The sequence below is a fragment of the Bombina bombina genome, chromosome 10 (genome assembly GCF_027579735.1).
Source record: "Bombina bombina isolate aBomBom1 chromosome 10, aBomBom1.pri, whole genome shotgun sequence".
Taxonomy (NCBI): domain Eukaryota; kingdom Metazoa; phylum Chordata; class Amphibia; order Anura; family Bombinatoridae; genus Bombina; species Bombina bombina.
The window spans coordinates 5975749-5994802 of record NC_069508.1 but is presented as its reverse complement, the minus strand read 5'-3'; the positions used below and the strand labels follow the sequence as shown (position 1 = coordinate 5994802).

At 47.6% G+C, this 19054-nt stretch overlaps 1 protein-coding gene across 1 annotated transcript in view; it reads left to right on the top strand.

The window, feature by feature from the left end:
• The first annotated feature begins 374 nt into the window (after window positions 1-374).
• LRRC39 (leucine rich repeat containing 39) overlaps window positions 375-19054 on the top strand; it is a 158031-nt gene continuing 139351 nt past the window's right edge. Inside the window, exon 1 of the mRNA XM_053693731.1 lies at window positions 375-512. The gene's annotated coding sequence lies outside the window, so the exon portion shown is untranslated. The remainder of the gene's footprint in view (window positions 513-19054) is intronic.

Sequence of the window (19054 nt, the reverse complement as noted above, 5' to 3'; positions counted from 1 at the left end):
GAGCCGCATTACATAAGGTCTGCACACCCAATAAATGTTTATATATGCACAGTATATATCAGTAATTAAGTGCAGCATTACATAAGGTCTGCACACACAATAAATGTTTATATATGCACAGTATATATCAGTGATTAAGTGCTGCATTACAAAAGGTCTGCACACACAATAAATGTTTATATATGCACAGTATATATCAGTAATTAAGTGCTGCATATTGCTTATATTTACTGCTAGATATTTTGCCAATTAATAAGTAACATGCTATGTATTTTTTTCATCACATCTAATAAGAATTAGCGTACAGCACAGAGTATCAGCCTGCAGCTACAAGCCACCCTCCCACATTCCAGTCACATTCCTTATGCCACACTTTCTGCTCAGCTACCCTGCTGGGACAGCTATTTTCAGCCCATCATGTGTCACACAAGCAGAGTGACATTTCTCTCTTGTATGGCTGAGAATTGAATTCAACACTAAGGCAAACAACTACATTTCTCACACAGCTCTCGGTGAGTGACCCACACTGCAATATGACACGCTGCATGTCCCACTGAGCGAATCACAGAACCCACTCACTGCTCTGTGACTCACACTGCAATATCACACGCTGCATGTCACACTGAGCGAATCACATTACCCACTCACTGCTCTGTTACCCACACTGCAATATTACACGCTGCATGTCACACTGAACGAATCACAGAGCCTACTGGCTGCTCTCATGTGACCCACACTGCAATATCACACGCTGCATGTCCCACTGAGCGAATCACAGAACCCACTCACTGCTCTGTGACTCACACTGCAATATCACACGCTGCATGTCACACTGAGCGAATCACAGAACCCACTGACTGCTCTGTGACCCACACTGCAATATCACACACTACATGTCCCACTGAGCGAATCACAGAAGCCACTCACTGCTCTGTGACCCACACTTCAATATCACACACTACATGTCCCACTAGGGTTGCCACCTGTCCCTTAAAATACAGAACACTTATAAGTTACACATGCTGCAGGGTGTGCAGGGAGCAATATGTATAGTGCTGTCCAGAAACACAATACATGCTCCTCCCTGCACACCCTGCAGCGTGTGTAACTCATAAGTGTCCAGGAAAACATGGCAGAGGTGGCAACCCTATGTCCCACTGAGCGAATCACAGAAGCCACTCACTGCTCTGTCACCCACACCGCAATACCACATGCTGCATGTCACACTGAGCGAATCACAGAACCCACTCACTGCTCTGTGACCCACACTGAAATATTACACGCTGCATGTCACACTGAGCGAATCACAGAACCCACTCACTGCTCTGTGACCCACACTGCAATATCAAACGCTGCATGTCCCACTGAGCGAATCACAGAACCCACTCACTGCTCTGTGACCCACACTGCAATATCACACGCTGCATGTCACACTGAGCGAATCACAGAACCCTCAACCCACTCACTGCTCTGTGACTCACACTGCAATATCACACGCTGCATGTCACACTGAGCGAATCACAGAACCCACTCACTGCTCTGTTACCCACACTGCAATATCACACGCTGCATGTCACAATGAGCGAATCACAGAACCCACTCACTGCTCTGTTACCCACACTGCAATATCACACGCTGCATGTCACACTGAGCGTATCACAGAACCCACTGACTGCTCTGTTGCCCACACTGCAATATCACACGCTGCATGTCACACTGAGCGAATCACAGAACCCTCAACCCACTGACTGCTCTGTTACCCACACTGCAATATGACATGCTGCATGTCCCACTGAGCGAATCACAGAACCCACTCACTGCTCTGTGACCCAGACTGCAATATCACATGCTGCATGTCACACTGAGCGTATCACAGAACCCACTGACTGCTCTGTTACCCACACTGCAATATCACACGCTGCATGTCACACTGAGGGAATCACAGAACCCACTCACTGCTCTGTCACCCACACTGCAATATCACACGCTGCATGTCCCACTGAGCAAACCACAGAACCCACTCACTGCTCTGTTACCCACACTGCAATATCACACGCTGCATGTCACACTGAGCGAATCACAGAACCCTCAACCCACTCACTGCTCTGTTACCCACACTGCAATATCACACGCTGCATGTCACACTGAGCGAATCACAGAACCCACTCACTGCTCTGTGACCCAGACTGCAATATCACATGCTGCATGTCACACTGAGCGTATCACAGAACCCACTGACTGCTCTGTTACCCACACTGCAATATCACACGCTGCATGTCACACTGAGGGAATCACAGAACCCTCAACCCACTCACTGCTCTGTTACCCACACTGCAATATCACACGCTGCATGTCACACTGAGCGAATCACAGAACCCTCAACCCACTCACTGCTCTGTGACTCACACTGCAATATCACACGCTGCATGTCACACTGAGCGAATCACAGAAGCCACTCACTGCTCTGTGACTCACACTGCAATATTACACGCTGCATGTCACACTGAGCGAATCACAGAAGCCACTCACTGCTCTGTGACTCACACTGCAATATTACACGCTGCATGTCACACTGAGCGAATCACAGAACCAACTCACTGCTCTGTGACTCACACTGCAATATTACACGCTGCATGTCACACTGAGCGAATCACAGAACCAACTCACTGCTCTGTGACCCACACCGCAATATCACACATTGCATGTCACACTGAGCGAATCACAGAACCCACTGACTGCTCTGTCACCCACACTACAACATCACACGCTGCATGTCACACTGAACGAATCACAGAAGCCACTGACTGCTCTGTGACCCACACTGCAATATCACACGCTGCATGTCACACTGAGCAAACCACAGAACCCACTCACTGCTCTGTTACCCACACTGCAATATCACACGCTGCATGTCACACTGAGCGAATCACAGAACCCTCAACCCACTCACTGCTCTGTTACCCACACTGCAATATCACACGCTGCATGTCACACTGAGCGAATCACAGAACCCTCAACCCACTCACTGCTCTGTGACTCACACTGCAATATCACACGCTGCATGTCACACTGAGCGAATCACAGAAGTCACTCACTGCTCTGTGACTCACACTGCAACATTACACGCTGCATGTCACACTGAGCGAATCACAGAAGCCACTCACTGCTCTGTGACTCACACTGCAAAATTACACGCTGCATGTCACACTGAGCGAATCACAGAACCAACTCACTGCTCTGTGACTCACACTGCAATATTACACGCTGCATGTCACACTGAGCGAATCACAGAACCAACTCACTGCTCTGTGACCCACACCGCAATATCACACATTGCATGTCACACTGAGCGAATCACAGAACCCACTGACTGCTCTGTCACCCACACTGCAATATCACACGCTGCATGTCACACTGAACGAATCACAGAAGCCACTGAATGCTCTGTGACCCACACTGCAATATCACACGCTGCATGTCACACTGAGCAAACAACAGAACCCACTGACTGCTGTACCTATACTTCTGTATATAGCGCTTTGCCCCTGCTCCTGTATACTGCTGTGACCCTGCTCCTGTATACTGCTGTGACCCTGCTTCTGTATACTGCTGTGCCCCTGCTCCTGTATACTGCTGTGCCCCTGCTCCTGTATACTGCTGTGCCCCTGCTCCTGTAAACTGCTGTGCCCCTGGTCCTGTAAACTGCTGTGCCCCTGCTCCTGTTTACTGCTGTGACCCTGCTCCTGTTTACTGCTGTGCCCCTGCTCCTTTATACTGCTGTGACCCTGCTCCTGTATACTGCTGTGACCCTGCTCCTGTATACTGCTGTGACCCTGCTCCTGTTTACTGCTGTGACCCTGCTCCTGTATACTGCTGTGACCCTGCTCCTGTATACTGCTGTGCCCCTGCTCCTGTTTACTGCTGTGCCCCTGCTCCTGTATACTGCTGTGCCCCTGCTCCTGTATACTGCTGTGCTGTGCCCCTGTATACTGCTGTGCTGTGCCCCTGCTCCTGTATACTGCTGTGCTGTGCTCCTGCTCCTGTACACTGCTGTGCCCCTGCTCCTGTATACTGCTGTGACCCTGCTCCTGTTTACTGCTGTGACCCTGCTCCTGTTTACTGCTGTGACCCTGCTCCTGTATACTGCTGTGCCCCTGCTCCTGTATACTGCTGTGCCCCTGCTCCTGTTTACTGCTGTGCCCCTGCTCCTGTATACTGCTGTGCCCCTGCTCCTGTATACTGCTGTGCTGTGCCCCTGCTCCTGTATACTGCTGTGCTGTGCTCCTGCTCCTGTACACTGCTGTGCCCCTGCTCCTGTATACTGCTGTGACCCTGCTCCTGTAAACTGCTGTACCCCTACTCCTGTATACTGCTGTGCCACTGCTCCTGTATACTGCTGTGACCCTGCTCCTGTATACTGCTGTGACCCTGCTTCTGTATACTGCTGTGACCCTGCTCCTGTATACTGCTGTGCCCCTGCTCCTGTAAACTGCTGTGCCCCTGCTCCTGTAAACTGCTGTGCCCCTGCTCCTGTAAACTGCTGTGCCCCTGCTCCTGTAAACTGCTGTGCCCCTGCTCCTGTAAACTGCTGTGCCCCTGCTCCTGTTTACTGCTGTGACCCTGCTCCTGTTTACTGCTGTGCCCCTGCTCCTGTATACTGCTGTGACCCTGCTCCTGTATACTGCTGTGCCCCTGCTCCTGTATACTGCTGTGACCCTGCTCCTGTATACTGCTGTGACCCTGCTCCTGTATACTGCTGTGCCCCTGCTCCTGTTTACTGCTGTGACCCTGCCCCTGTATACTGCTGTGCCCCTGCTCCTGTATACTGCTATGCCCCTGCTCCTGTAAACTGCTGTGACCCTACTTCTGTATACTGCTATGACCCTGCTCCTGTATACTGCTGTGCCCCTGCTCCTGTATACTGCTGTGCCCCTACTCCTGTACACTGCTGTGCCCCTGCTCCTGTAAACTGCTGTGCCCCTGCTCCTGTGTACTGCTGTGACCCTGCTCCTGTATACTGCTGTGCCCCTGCTCCTGTATACTGCTGTGCCCCTGCTGCTGTATACTGCTGTGCCCCTGCTCCTGTAAACTGCTGTGCCCCTGCTCCTGTATACTACTGTGCCCCTGCTCCTGTATACTGCTGTGCCCCTACTCCTGTATACTGCTGTGCCCCTGCTCCTGTATACTGCTGTGCCTGTGCTCCTGTATACTGCTGTGCCTGTGCTCCTGTAAACTGCTGTGCCCCTGCTCCTGTATACTGATGTGCCCCTACTCCTGTATACTGCTGTGCCCCTGCTCCTGTATACTGCTGTGACCCTGCTCCTGTATACTGCTGTGACCCTACTTCTGTATACTGCTATGACCCTGCTCCTGTATACTGCTGTGCCCCTGCTCCTGTATACTGCTGTGCCCCTGCTCCTGTAAACTGCTGTGCCCCTACTCCTGTATACTGCTGTGCCCCTGCTCCTGTATACTGCTGTGCCCCTGCTCCTGTATACTGCTGTGACTGTGCTCCTGTATACTGCTGTGCCTGTGCTCCTGTATAATGCTGTGCCTGTGCTCCTGTATACTGCTGTGCCCCTGCTTCTGTATACTGCTGTGCCCCTGCTTCTGTATACTGCTGTGCCCCTGCTCCTGTATAATGTTGTGCCCCTGGTCCTGTATACTGTTGTGCCCCTGCTCCTGTATACTGCTGTGCCCGTGCTCCTGTATACTGCTGTGCCCCTGCTCCTGTATACTGCTGTGCCTGTGCTCCTGTATACTGCTGTGCCCCTGCTCCTGTATACTGCTGTGCCCGTGCTCCTGTATACTGCTGTGCCCCTGCTCATGTATACTGCTGTGCCCCTGCTCCTGTATACTGCTGTGCCCCTGCTCCTGTATACTGCTGTGCCCATGCTCCTGTATACTGCTGTGCCCCTGCTTCTGTATACTGCTGTGCCTGTGCTCCTGTCCTGTATACTGCTGTGCCCCTGCTCCTGTATACTGCTGTGCCCCTGCTCCTGTATACTGCGGTACCCCTGACCCTGTATACTGCTGTTCCCCTGTATATTGCTGTACCCCTGCTCCTGTATACTGCTGTGTAACTGCTTCTGTATACTGTGGTACCACTGACCCTGTTTACTGCTTTGCCCTTGCTCCTGTATACTGCTGTACCCCTGCTCCTGTATACTGCTGTACCCCTGCTCCTGTATACTGCTGTGCCCCTGCTCCTGTATACTGCTGTACCCCTGCTCCTGTATACTGCTGTGCCCTTGCTTCTGTATACTGCTGTACCCCTGCTCCTGTATACTGCTGTGCCCTTGCTCCTGTATACTGCTGTACCCCTGCTCCTGTATACTGCTGTGCCCCTGCTCCTGTATACTGCTGTACCCCTGCTCCAGTATACTGCTGTACCCCTGCACCTGTATACTGCTGTGCCCCTCACCCTGTATACTGCTGTAACCCTGCCCCTGTATACTGCTGTGTAACTGCTCCTGTATACTGCTGTGCCCCTGACCCTGTATACTGCTTTGCCCTTGCTTCTGTATACTGCTGTGCCCCAGCTCATGTATACTGCTGTGCCCCTGCCCCTGTATACTGCTGTGTCCCTGCTCCTGTATACTGCTGTGTAACTGCTTCTGTATACTGCTGTGCCTGTGCTCCTGTATACTGCTGTGCCCTGCTCCTGTATACTGCTGTGCCCCTCACCCTGTATACTGCTGTGTCCCTGACCCTGTATACTGCTGTGTAACTGATCCTGTATACTGCTGTGCCCCTGACCCTGTATATTGCTGTGCCCTTGCTTCTGTATACTGCTGTGCCTGTGCTCCTGTATACTGCTGTGTAACTGCTTCTGTATACTGCTGTGCCTGTGCTCCTGTATACTGCTGTGTAACTGCTCCTGTATACTGCTGTGTAACTGCTTCTGTATACTGCTGTGTAACTGCTTCTGTATACTGCTGTGCCTGTGCTCCTGTATACTGCTGTGTAACTGCTCCTGTATACTGCTGTGTAACTGCTTCTGTATACTGCTGTGTAACTGCTTCTGTATACTGCTGTGCCTGTGCTCCTGTATACTGCTGTTTAACTGCTCCTGTATACAGCTGTGTAACTGCTCCTGTATACTGCTGTGCCCCTGACCCTGTATACTGCTGTGCCTATGCCCCTGTATACTGCTGTGCCCCTGCTCCTGTATACTGCTGCACCCCTGCCCCTGTATACTGCTGTGTAACTGCTTCTGTATACTGCTGTGCCTGTGCTCCTGTATACTGCTGTGTAACTGCTTCTGTATACTGCTGTGCCCCTCACCCTGTATACTGCTGTGCCCCTGCTCCTGTATACTGCTGTGCCCCTCATTCTGTATACTGCTGTGACCCTGCCCCTGTATACTGCTGTGTAACTGATCCTGTATACTGCTGTGCCCCTGACCCTGTATACTGCTGTGCCCTTGCTTCTGTATACTGCTGTGCCTGTGCTCCTGTATACTGCTGTGTAACTGCTTCTGTATACTGCTGTGTAACTGCTCCTGTATACTGCTGTGTAACTGCTTCTGTATACTGCTGTGTAACTGCTTCTGTATACTGCTGTGCCTGTGCTCCTGTATACTGCTGTGTAACTGCTCCTGTATACTACTGTGTAACTGCTTCTGTATACTGCTGTGCCTGTGCTCCTGTATACTGCTGTGTAACTGCTTCTGTATACTGCTGTGCCTGTGCTCCTGTATACTGCTGTGTAACTGCTCCTGTATACTGCTGTGTAACTGCTTCTGTATACTGCTGTGTAACTGCTTCTGTATACTGCTGTGTCACTGCTCCTGTATACTGCTGTGTAACTGCTTCTATATACTGCTGTGTATCTGCTCCTGTATACTGCTGTGTAACTGCTTCTGTATACTGCTGTGCCTGTGCTCCTGTATACTGCTGTGTAACTGCTTTTGTATACTGCTGTGCCTGTGCTCCTGTATACTGCTGTGTAACTGCTTCTGTATACTGCTGTGTAACTGCTTCTGTATACTGCTGTGCCTGTGCTCCTGTATACTGCTGTGTAACTGCTCCTGTATACTGCTGTGTAACTGCTCCTGTATACTGCGGTCTAACTGCTCCTGTATACTGCGGTGTAACTGCTCCTGTATACTGCTGTGTAACTGCTTCTGTGTACTGCTGTGTAACTGCTTCTGTGTACTGCTGTGTAACTGCTTCTGTATACTGCTGTGTAACTGCTTCTGTATACTGCTGTGTAACTGCTTCTATATACTGCTGTGTAACTGCTTCTGTATACTGCTGTGTAACTGCTCCTGTATACTGCTGTGTAACTGCTCCTGTATACTGCTGTGTAACTGCTTCTGTATACTGCTGTGCCTGTGCTCCTGTATACTGCTGTGTAACTGCTCCTGTATACTGCTGTGTAACTGCTCCTGTATACTGCTGTGTAACTGCTCCTGTATACTGCTGTGCCTGTGCTCCTGTATACTGCTGTGTAACTGCTTCTGTATACTGCTCCTGTAACTGCTTCTGTATACTGCTGTGCCTGTGCTCCTGTATACTGCTGTGTAACTGCTTCTGTATACTGCTCCTGTAACTGCTTCTGTATACTGCTGTGCCTGTGCTCCTGTATATTGCTGTGTAACTGCTTCTGTATACTGCTCCTGTAACTGCTTCTGTATACTGCTGTGCCTGTGCTCCTGTATATTGCTGTGTAACTGCTTCTGTATACTGCTGTGTAACTGATCCTGTATACTGCTGTGTAACTGCTCCTGTATACTGCTGTGTAACTGATCCTGTATACTGCTGTGCCCCTGACCCTGTATTCTGCTGTGCCCTTGCTTCTGTATACTGATGTGTAACTGCTTCTGTATACTGCTGTGTAACTGCTCCTGTATACTGCTGTGTAACTGCTCCTGTATACTGCTGTGTAACTGCTTCTGTATACTGCTTTGTAACTGCTTCTGTATACTGCTGTACCTGTGCTCCTGTATACTGCTGTGTAACTGCTCCTGTATACTGATGTGTAACTGCTCCTGTATACTGCTGTGTAACTGCTCCTGTATACTGCTGTGTAACTGCTCCTGTATACTGCTGTGTAACTGCTTCTGTATACTGCTGTGCCTGTGCTCCTGTATACTGCTGTGTAACTGCTTCTGTATACTGCTGTGTAACTGCTTCTGTATACTGCTGTGCCTGTGCTCCTATATACTGCTGTGTAACTGCTCCTGTATACTGATGTGTAACTGCTCCTGTATACTGCTGTGTAACTGCTCCTGTATACTGCTGTGTAACTGCTCCTGTATACTGCTGTGTAACTGCTATTGTATACTGCTGTGTCCTTGCTCTTGTGTACTGCTGTGTAACTGATCCTGTATACTGCTGTGCCTGTGCCCCTGCTCCTGTATACTGCTGTGCCCCTGCTCCTGTATACTGCTGTGCCCCTGCTCCTGTATACTGCTGTGCCCCTGCCCCTGTATACTGCTGTGCCCCTGCCCCTGTATACTGCTGTGCCCCTGCTCCTGTATAATGCTGTGACCCTGCTCCCGTTTACTGCTGTGCCCCTGCTCCTGTATACTGCTGTGACCCTGCTCCTGTTTACTGCTGTGCCCCTGCTCCTGTTTACTGCTGTGCCCCTGCTCCTGTATACTGCTGTGACCCTGCTCCCGTTTACTGCTGTGACCCTGCCCCTGTATACTGCTGTGCCCCTGCTCCTGTATACTTCTGTGCCCCTGTTCCTGTTTACTGCTGTGCCCCTGTTTACTGCTGTGCCCCTGCTCCTGTATACTGCTGTGCTGTGCCCCTGCTCCTGTATACTGCTGTGCTGTGCCCTTGCTCCTGTATACTGCTGTGACCCTGCTCCCGTAAACTGCTGTGCCCCTGCTCCTGTATACTGCTGTACCCTTACTCCTGTATACTGCTGTGCCCAGTGGCGGCTGGTGACTTTTAAAGATGGGGGAGCACTAGCCCCGCCCCTCAGATGGCTCCACCCATTTTATATATATATATATATATATATATATATATATATATATATATAGGGTACAAGAGTCCTGTCACTGGGGCAGTATAAGGACATACATATATATATATATATATATATATATATATATATATATATATATATATATATGTCCTTATACTGCCCCAGTGACAGGACTCTTGTACCCAGTATATATATATACACATATATATATATATATATATATATATATATATACACATATACATATAAATATATATATATATATACACACATATATATATATACACACACATAAATATATATACACATATATATATATATATATATATATATATATATATACACAAGGTTTGTTTTATTGATGTAACGTTTTCAGGGATATCTTCCCCTTCATCAGCATAACATAAAAGTGAAAATGTGTTCAATTTATACATGCATACACAGTCAAAAACAAATTTATTAAACAAGCAATACCTGTGTGTAATCAGTGAATTCAAAAACAAATAGGCATTGAAATGGAACGCAAGCCTTGCGTTCCATTCAGAATGAAAAAACGGAAGTGCTATGTATCAAAACACTACCGGTGTGCGAATGTCAAAATAGTGTATTATCAAGTTTCAACATATAGCATTTACAAAATATTCAAATATGATCTAGTTTGTGGCGTTCATCTTATCTTAATACTGATGTGTCGTTTCTAGAAGTGAATCAACCCGTGCTTTTGTCATACTGGCATCATACCTCGTATTTGTGAAAGCATACAAATAAATGAGATCCACTTCGCGCATTAAGTGCCCTTCAGTGGTTCTCGTCTGTATCTTACCCAGGTGTGTGACCGATGTCTGATTGGGGCATATTCTCTCAGGTCTTTCTCGCCCACCTCGGAAGAATCGTGCGCACGGAACTGCCGCTGGTTGCCATAGCAACCCGGATAAATATAATCACACGCACACTTTTTCTACGGTGTCTGAGATAGCACAAAATACTTCAGTCTAATGATTGTGAGTACCAACCGAGAGAGAAACATGCTCCATCTTCCAGAGGTCAGCCCCATTTGGAGTGTCACAGAATACTAAAACAGTATATACATACAAAATTTTTATACATAGAAGACATATTTTGATGAATTCTAAATATGTTAAAAGTAATGCCATTCCATTATTTTCAGTACTATCTATATGAGAGCTAAGCCCTCAATACTATAAAATTGACATTCATCAACTTATCTAAACATTGTTGCCGTTCCCCGGCACACAAGTTGCAACACTTTAATTCAAAATCGAAAATGTGTATAGATACGGGACAGGCTAGTTAGCCCATGTGTGAGAAATTGTATACTCTGTATCATGACTTCCATTCTATTGGGATCATGTAATACTGAGGCCAGATGTATTATACCCCTACTATATCATGACCCATATGTATAGTTACAGAGCTCCATTTATATTGCATAATTGGCACCATATACAAAATATACAAAATTATCATGCTGCATCCATTCTTCATGAGTCCCCACCATATACCCAGAAGGTATCAAAAGGTTTTCACTGGAGAGATAGAGTCAAATCAAGCAAACTCAAGCCAAATATGCCCGGTTCATAGGGTCTAGGAGAACTCTAATTGGGTAACTTTTAGAACACCACAGAAGCAGGGAAGGCCCTGAGACAACACTGGCCTTTAATGCAATCAGACACAAAATTGGTCTTCACCAAGGACCTTACACCAATGATAGCATATAAGCGGGGTACCAACTTGCGGGACATCCTAGTCAAGACTGACCCAAAGAAGTGCTGCCAAGAGAGGACGTACAAGAATATTAAAGGCTCGTATAAGTGTCTTGGGTGCACCACATGTAATGGTCTCATCTCCACAAAAATATTCCACCACCCACATACCAACCAAGTTTTCTCCATAAAGCATTCCATCACATGCACAACTACACATGTGGTTTACTTGTTGTTTTGCCCATGTGCCTGGTTTTATGTGGGCAAAACCATTGGAACACTACAAGAGAGAATGGCCAATCACAGACGAGCAATACGTGTGGCTTTAACATCGGGCGACTCCGAACAACCGGTGGCAAGGCATTGTGCCCAAATGGGCCACCAAGTATCTTCAATCAGATATATCTTGATTGACCACATCCCCTGCCTGGACAGGGGTGGTGATCGGGATAGGACTCTGCTCCGACGAGAAGCTGAGTGGATGTACCAGCTGGGCACAATAATCGCAGGGGGGCTTAACTCACCACCAGATTTCAAGATGCTAATTTAGGGTTGAGATACATACTTGGGGTACACAGGAATTAGATGTTGGTGTGGACTGGTGAAGCTTGGGGTCAGACCCTAGGGAGGGTAGACCCACTGTTTCTAAACCAAGTCCCATGATGCAATAGGGTCATTCTGTGATCCTGTTGCACCATGTAACCAACAGGTCTTTATTCTAAAAGTTACCCACTTAGAGTTCTCCTAGACCCTATGAACCGGGCATATTTGGCTTGAGTTGGCTTGATTTGACTCTATCTCTCCAGTGAAAACCATTTGATACCTTCTGGGTATATGGTGGGGACTCATGAAGAATGGATGCAGCATGATAATTTTGTATATTTTGTATATGGTGCCAATTATGCAATATAAATGGAGCTCTGTAACTATACATATGGGTCATGATATAGTAGGGGTATAATACATCTGGCCTCAGTATTACATGATCCCAATAGAATGGAAGTCATGATACAGAGTATACAATTTCTCACACATGGGCTAACTAGCCTGTCCCGTATCTATACACATTTTCGATTTTGAATTAAAGTGTTGCAACTTGTGTGCCGGGGAACGGCAACAATATTTAGATAAGTTGATGAATGTCAATTTTATAGTATTGAGGGCTTAGCTCTCATATAGATAGTACTGAAAATAATGGAATGGCATTACTTTTAACATATTTAGAATTCATCAAAATATGTCTTCTATGTATAAAAATTTTGTATGTATATACTGTTTTAGTATTCTGTGACACTCCAAATGGGGCTGACCTCTGGAAGATGGAGCATGTTTCTCTCTCGGTTGGTACTCACAATCATTAGACTGAAGTATTTTGTGCTATCTCAGACACCGTAGAAAAAGTGTGCGTGTGATTATGTTTATCCGGGTTGCTATGGCAACCAGCGGCAGTTCTGTGCGCACAATTCTTCCGAGGTGGGCGAGAAAGACCTGAGAGAATATGCCCCAATCAGACATCGGTCACACATCTGGGTAAGATACAGACGAGAACCACTGAAGGGCACTTAATGCACGAAGTGGATCTCATTTATTTGTATGCTTTCACAAATACGATGTATGATGCCAGTATGACAAAAGCACGGGTTGATTCACTTCTAGAAACGACACATCAGTATTAAGATAAGATGAACGCCACAAACTAGATCATATTTGAATATTTTGTAAATGCTATATGTTGAAACTTGATAATACACTATTTTGACATTCGCAATAAATAATAAATAAAACAAACCTTTGGTTTCACCTGGATTGAAAAAGACCTGTGAGTGCATTTACTTTTCAAGGATTATACACTTCATTCTTGCACCCAGGCGGATGTCCCTAGGAGGGTAACACAGCTAGATGGACGGTATTTATATACATATACACACATATATACATATACACATATATATATATATATATATATACATATATATACACATATATATATATATATATATATATATATATACATATATATATATATATACATATATACATATATATATATACACATATATATATATATATATATACACACAGTGCTGTCAATAAAATCTTATATCTGTTTTACAAATAACACACACTGACCTATATATATATAATATCTATCAGACATTCACATGATTTCTATATTTTATTATATTTTGAGATAGAAGCACATTACTTTAGGATGCACAATATAAGCAAAATAAATCCAAATCCTAGGTTGAATGTAATTAGAAACATGAATCAAACCTTGTGCTATCTAAGATCCTTAACAGTCCACTGATTTCAATGAAAGCTCAGCTCCAGGGCACTGCAAGTTTAAACATTGACCTCTGTTTGGGATCTGCCGCCACGGATCCAGAAGCAAAACAAGGCGCGCGCAGGGCAGGGTTCAGCCAGACTAAGTTGTGTATAGTAATAATCCAGGTTGTCCTCCTATTCCCATCCCCTGTGTTACCAGCACATGTTCCTCCACTTTCTATCCCCAGCACAGTGCACTAAGTTACCACATGAACCAAATAAGCCAGCGCTACCAAGCCAGGGCTGCAGGGCCCTGCAATCAGCATTCATACGGCTCAACTCACCTGCTCCGTCCAACTCTGTGCTGCTCAAGGCCCCAAGCAGGTCGCCGGCCGCTGCGCTCCATCACAAGACTGCCCAAAATGAGCTCCTCTCAACTCACGACTTATCTCCACAATGAGATATTGTGCTGTTGAGGAGGAGGAGCCTAGTGAACGTCATCACATTCACATCACGTGGTATCCGGACATCTTAGCACACCACCTCACTGGCTTGATCGCACAGGCTCCATTGTGCGATTAAGCCAGTATAGGGATGGGGTGGAGGGTGGGCGTGGCGTCCCAAGTGTTTGCATTAAAAGCCAAGACACAGGCATGTTGGCTCTACCGCACGTGCTGTTCAATACAAAATCAATGCAAAAAGTTTAAACATTGACCTCTGTTTGGGATCTGCCGCCACGGATCCAGAAGCAAAACAAGGCGCGCGCAGGGAAGGGTTCAGCCAGACTAAGTTGTGTATAGTAATAATCCAGGTTGTCCTCCTATTCCCATCCCCTGTGTTACCAGCACATGTTCCTCCACTTTCTATCCCCAGCACAGTGCACTAACTTACCACACGAACCGAAGAAGCCAGCGCTACCAAGCCAGGGCTGCAGGGCCCTGCAATCAGCATTCATACGGCTCAACTCACCTGCTCAGTCCAACTCTGTGCTGCTCAAGGCCCCAAGCAGGTCGCCGGCCGCTGCGCTCCATCACAAGACTGCCCAAAATGAGCTCCTCTCAACTCACGACTTATCTCCACAATGAGATATTGTGCCGTTGAGGAGGAGGAGCCTAGTGAACGTCATCACATTCACATCACGTGGTATCCGGACGTCTTAGCACACCACCTCACTGGCTTGATCGCACAGGCTCCATTGTGCGATTAAGCCAGTATAGGAATGGGGTGGAGGGTGTGCATTAAAAGCCAAGACACAGGCATGTTGGCTCTACCGCACGTGCGGTTCAATAAAAAATCAATGCAAAAATTAAAAGAAATATTTTTACAATAAAAAACTATTTTGCTTTAACTTTTTTAGAGGCATAACTTAAATATAAATTTTCCAATGGGGGGGCATTTGGAAAAATTATATTTTCTTCAGAATTTTTTTCTTTTCTTCTTCTTTTCACTGGGGTTTCACGTGCGGGTGTGAACATATGGAGGAGCCTCCACTGGCTGTGACCCTGCTCCTGTATACTGCTGTGACCCTGCTCCTGTAAACTGCTGTGCCCCTGCTCCTGTATACTGCTGTGCCCCTGCTCCTGTAAACTGCTGTGCCCCTGCCCCTGTATACTGCTGTGCCCCTGCTCCTGTAAACTGCTGTGCCCCTGCTGCTGTATACTGCTGTGCCCCTGCTGCTGTATACTGCTGTGCCCATGCTCCTATAAACTGCTGTGCCTCTGCTCCTGTAAACTGCTGTGCCCCTGCTCCTGTATACTGCTGTGCCCCTGCTCCTGTATACTGCTGTATCCCTGCTCCTGTATACTGCTGTGACTCTGCTCCTGTATACTGCTGTGCCTGTGCTCCTGTATACTGCTGTGCCCCTGCTCCTGTATACTGCTGTGCCTGTGCTCCTGTATACTGCTGTGCCCCTGCTTCTGTATACTGCTGTGCCCGTGCTCCTGTATACTGCTGTGCCCCTACTTCTGTATACTGCTGTACCCCTACTTCTGTATACTGCTGTACCCCTGCTCCTGTATACTGCTGTGCCCCTGCTCCTGTATACTGCTGTGCCCCTGGTCCTGTATACTGTTGTGCCCCTGCTCCTGTATACTGCTGTGCCTGTGCTCCTGAATACTGCTGTGCCCTTGCTCCTGTATACTGCTGTGCCTGTGCTCCTGTATACTGCTGTGCCTGTGCTCCTGTATACTGCTGTGCCCCTGCTCCTGTATACTGCTGTGCCCGTGCTCATGTATACTGCTGTGCCCGTGCTCATGTATACTGCTGTGCCCCTGCTCCTCTATTCTGCTGTGCCCCTGCTTCTGTATACTGCTGTGCCCCTGACCCTGTATACTGCTGTGCCCTTGCTTCTGTATACTGCTGTGCCCCTGACCCTGTATACTGCTGTGCCCTTGCTTCTGTATACTGCTGTGCCCCTGCTCCTGTATACTGCTGTGCCCCTGACCCTGTATACTACTGTGCCCTTGCTTCTGTATACTGCTGTGCCCCTGCTCCTGTATACTGCTGTACCCCTGCCCCTGTATACTACTGTGTCCCTGCTCCTGTATACTGCTGTGTAACTGTTCCTGTATACTGCTGTGCCCTGCTCCTGTATACTGCTGTGCCCCTCACCCTGTATACTGCTGTGACCCTGCCCCTGTATACTGCTGTGTAACTGATCCTGTATACTGCTGTGCCCCTGACCCTGTATACTGCTGCGCCCTTGCTTCTGTATACTGCTGTGCCTGTGCTCCTGTATACTGCTGTGCCTGTGCTCCTGTATACAGCTGTGTAACTGCTCCTGTATACTGCTGTGTAACTGCTCCTGTATACTGCTGTGTAACTGCTTCTGTATACTGCTGTGTAACTGCTTCTATATACTGCTGTGTAACTGCTTCTGTATACTGCTGTGCCTGTGCTCCTGTATACTGCTGTGTTACTGCTCCTGTATACTGCTGTGTAACTGCTTCTGTATACTGCTGTGTAACTGCTTCTGTATACTGCTGTGTAACTGCTTCTGTATACTGCTGTGTAACTGCTCCTGTATACTGCTGTGTAACTGCTCCTGCATACTGCTGTGCCCCTGACCCTGTATACTGCTGTACCCATGCACCTGTATACTGCTGTGTCCCTGTTCCTGTATACTGCTGTGTAACTGCTTCTGTATACTGCTGTGCCTGTGCTCCTGTATACTGCGGTGCCCCTGCTCCTGTATACTGCTGTGCCCCTCACCCTGTATACTGCTGTGACCCTGCCCCTGTATACTGCTGTGTAACTGATCCTGTATACTGCTGTGCCCCTGACCCTGTATACTGCTGTGCCCTTGCTTCTGTATACTGCTGTGCCTGTGCTCCTGTATACTGCTGTGCCTGTGCTCCTGTATACTGCTGTGTAACTGCTTCTGTATACTGCTGTGTAACTGCTTCTGTATACTGATGTGCCTGTGCTCCTGTATACTGCTGTGTAACTGCTTCTGTATACTGCTGTGTAACTGCTGTGTAACTGCTCCTGTATACTGCTGTGTAACTGCTTCTGTATACTGCTGTGTAACTGCTGTGTAACTGCTCCTGTATACTGCTGTGTAACTGCTTCTGTATACTGATGTGCCTGCGCTCCTGTATACTGCTGTGTAACTGCTCCTGTATACTGCTGTGTAACTGCTTCTGTATACTGCTGTGTAACTGATCCCGTATACTGCTGTGCCCCTGACCCTGTATACTGCTGTGCCCTTGCTTCTGTATACTGCTGTGCCTTTGCTCCTGTGTACTGCTGTGTAACTGGTCCTGTATACTGCTGTGTAACTGCTCCTGTATACTGCTGTGTAACTGCTCCTGTATACTGCTTTGTAACTGCTTCTGTATACTGCTGTGTAACTGCTTCTGTATACTGCTGTACCTGTGCTCCTGTATACTGCTGTGTAACTGCTCCAGTATACTGCTGTGTAACTGCTCCTGTATACTGCTGTGTAACTGCTTCTGTATACTGCTGTGCCTGTGCTCCTGTATACTGCTGTGCCCTTGCTTCTGTATACTGCTGTGTCTGTGCTCCTGTATACTGCTGTGTAACTGCTCCTGTATACTGCTGTGTAACTGCTTCTGTATACTGCTGTGTAACTGCCTCTGTATACTGCTGTGCCTGTGCTCCTGTATACTGCTGTGTAACTGCTCTTGTATACTGCTGTGTAACTGCTCCTGTATACTGCTGTGCCTGTGCTCCTATATACGGCTGTGCCCTTGCTTCTGTATACTGCTGTGTCCCTGTTCCTGTATACTGCTGTGTAACTGCTTCTGTATACTGCTGTGCCTGTGCTCCTGTATACTGCGGTGCCCCTGCTCCTGTATACTGCTGTGCCCCTCACCCTGTATACTGCTGTGACCCTGCCCCTATATACTGCTGTATAACTGATCCTGTATACTGCTGTGTAACTGCTTCTGTATACTGCTGTGCCTGTGGTCCTGTATACTGCGGTGCCCCTGCTCCTGTATACTGCTGTGCCCCTCACCCTGTATACTGCTGTGACCCTGCCCCTGTATACTGCTGTGTAACTGATCCTGTATACTGCTGTGCCCCTGACCCTGTATACTGCTGTGCCTGTGCTCCTGTATACTGCTGTGCCTGTGCTCCTGTATACTGCTGTGTAACTGCTTCTGTATACTGCTGTGTAACTGCTTCTGTATATCAGTGCTCCTGTATACTGCTGTGTAACTGCTTCTGTATACTGCTGTGTAACTGCAGTGTAACTGCTCCTGTATACTGCTGTGTAACTGCTTCTGTATACTGATGTGCCTGCGCTCCTGTATACTGCTGTGTAACTGCTCCTGTATACTGCTGTGTAACTGCTCCTGTATACTGCTGTGTAACTGCTCCTGTATACTGCTGTGTAACTGCTTCTGTATACTGCTGTGTAACTGCTTCTGTATACTGCTGCGCCTGTGCTCCTGTATACTGCTGTGTAACTGCTCCTGCATACTGCTGTGCCCCTGACCCTGTATACTGCTGTGCCCTTGCTTCTGTATACTGCTGTGCCCCTGCTCCTGTATACTGCTGTACCCCTGCACCTGCATACTGCTGTGTCTCTGTTCCTGTATACTGCTGTGTAACTGCTTCTGTATACTGCTGTGCCTGTGCTCCTGTATACT